Below are 2,388 nucleotides of genomic sequence, written 5' to 3' on the forward strand. Positions count from 1 at the left end.
TGTTCTTGAAGTACAGAGAGAGAGAGAGAGAGGGAGCTGTGCATGAAGTGTGATTTTTATCGTGGTGGAAGCAAAACAGCAAAAGTCAGAGGGAATTCATGACGACATTGATCAAATGTGATGCGTAGTTTGCTGCTTCTTTTGCTGCTGGCTCGGCGAATTTTGGTTGGAGAGAGACAAAACCTGCAGCTCAGAATCAGCGCAAAAAGACGGAAACAGCGCGGACCCGACGCATCAGAATCGCTAAGCTCCGACAGCGTGTCCGTGTTCGGGCCGTGGGGTGAGAAAGCCGAGAAAGACAAAGCTGATTCTGATGCGTCGGGTCCGCTCTGTGTTTATGTCTTTGTGTGGAATCCGTTAATGAATTGATATCGCTTTATTCAAGCTACTCACCTCTCTCTTCCACCTGCACTTTCAACTGGACCACGGCCAATCAGAGAGGTCTCGCCCCTGACTATCTCTGATTGGTTTAGTCCGCGATAGGGCATATGTGTGTCTGTTGTTGACCACATGGAGAGTTGCATGGATTTCTTTTTTTTTTTGTTACCTGAAAATATTTTTTTTTAGTCGCACCACTGAAAAATTTGGTCGCACTCTAGAGCCCTGCTACTTATGTAAAAGTGATACATAGACAACGCAGCCCTAATCACAATCATAATTTGTTGGAAAACGTATTTAAGTTTCCTATTGATTTATCATAGAACTTGAAGTTAATGGCTGAATGCATGGTGATGAGACCTATCATTCAATCTACATTTTATAGCGTATGAAACTGCTCACCTGGACATGAACCTGAGCTCGGCCGATTAAGATTAGTGTCTCCTGTCCATCTTTCTTTAGCAAAACTTGAATAATACCACTGCTTACCTCTTATTGAATCTTTGGGTGCAGACTTAATTGAAGAGCCTCGTATAAACAGGCAGGGTGTGATGTTTAGGGAAACCAAAGAATACAGGTGCCATCATTTCTGCCAGAAGACTCATGGGGTGCAACGAAGCTTTCATTGTGGACTGGCTAGATACCTTCTGCATTCAGAAAGAAAACAAGAAGGGCATACACCATAAACAATAATAACTGACAAAAATAATGAGACAAGAAATTAAAGTAACAAAATAAGTGCAAATCAAGTTTCCCTGTGTTGCAGTGTAGCTGAATGTTTTTCAACAATTTGATTTACGGTAAAACACATACCAAATATTTCCAGCCAAGGTTTGTTTCAATCTTCAGCATGTTTTTCCTGCCATTGTCTTGAAACTGTTTCATCTGTCCCTCTCATTTGATGCTGTTTACAAAAACAAAACAGCAATATTGTAAAGGGAAAAAGGAAAATGAATTTAATGGAAAAAAAGAAAAAAAGATTATGACCTGAAATCTCACCATTTCCTGAGAGTCACAGGTCCTTTGAGTATCCTTATGGTTTCTGCTCAAATTCAGTGTCTGAAAAGGGCAGGAACAAAACAAACTTTTTTAATCATAATAAAGACAAAATAAGATTTAGAGACAGACAAAAAAATGTGTAAAATATTTACATTTATATTTAAATATTTACACCGAAAGAAACAACGTGGCTCATTCCAATGCAGTTTACAATGAAGCACGTAGCCCCTTAATGACTGAACTACCTTACCACAGAAATTACAGGTTAACATAACTCCATGTACTTTGGTAATTCCTCCCTAGCAAATTAAGCACGCCAAACACAGAAACTAATCCAGAGCAATGCTTCCCTCGCGACAGTAATGCTAACTCAACTCACAAATGCTAACTAAATTCACAACCTCACTCATAAAAAACGAACTGCTAAAATTATCTATAAACGCTGGGCTGGTGGATTTTTATAACAGAGATAACTTGAATTGCATGTACTCACCTCACCTCGAACTAATTGTAAGCTGCCAGGATGTCTACAAATTCCGAAGATGCTGTGGTCCAAGCAGCAATAAATGGCGCTAATATACGAGTTCAAAACTGTGTCCGTTAGCCAACTTGAGTCTCCTGCATGAAAAAAAGGCGGTTGGCACACAGCTCAGCAGCGTGCCGCGCTATTGGTCATTTTCAGGTGACGTCATCCGGCAATGTAATGTCGCTCTTTGTTTCTTTAGGAGGAGGTTCGAATTTGATCAGAAGTCACGTCTGCAGACCGCTGCAGCCACGTCTTGCCTTGCTTCCCCTTTTTTTGGTGAAATGGTTCGCTCATACTGCACAATGTTGCTACCAGAATTTTTTTTCTGTACACAGTTTACCAGCAGTTTAGCTACCAATCAACAGCGATCACACAAACTCAAAATTTAAGGCGGACCCACTTAAGGTGGTCTGATAATATGGCGTGAAACACAAAAACATCAAGTTGTTTTAAAATAATAATTAAAAAAGATTATTGAAATCAAT

At 40.0% G+C, this 2,388-nt stretch overlaps 1 long non-coding RNA gene across 1 annotated transcript; it reads right to left on the minus strand.

Annotated features, from left to right (window-relative positions):
• Positions 1 to 781: 781 nt before the first annotated feature.
• LOC134627282 (uncharacterized) lies at positions 782 to 1,987 on the minus strand. The gene is made up of 4 exons (XR_010093882.1): positions 1,871 to 1,987; positions 1,378 to 1,437; positions 1,192 to 1,282; positions 782 to 1,025 (listed from the first exon to the last, which is right to left on the minus strand). It is a non-coding gene; the product is annotated as an uncharacterized LOC134627282 (long non-coding RNA).
• Between the last annotated feature and the right edge of the window lie 401 nt (positions 1,988 to 2,388).

This window comes from Pelmatolapia mariae, linkage group LG5 (assembly GCF_036321145.2).
Source record: "Pelmatolapia mariae isolate MD_Pm_ZW linkage group LG5, Pm_UMD_F_2, whole genome shotgun sequence".
NCBI lineage: Eukaryota > Metazoa > Chordata > Actinopteri > Cichliformes > Cichlidae > Pelmatolapia > Pelmatolapia mariae.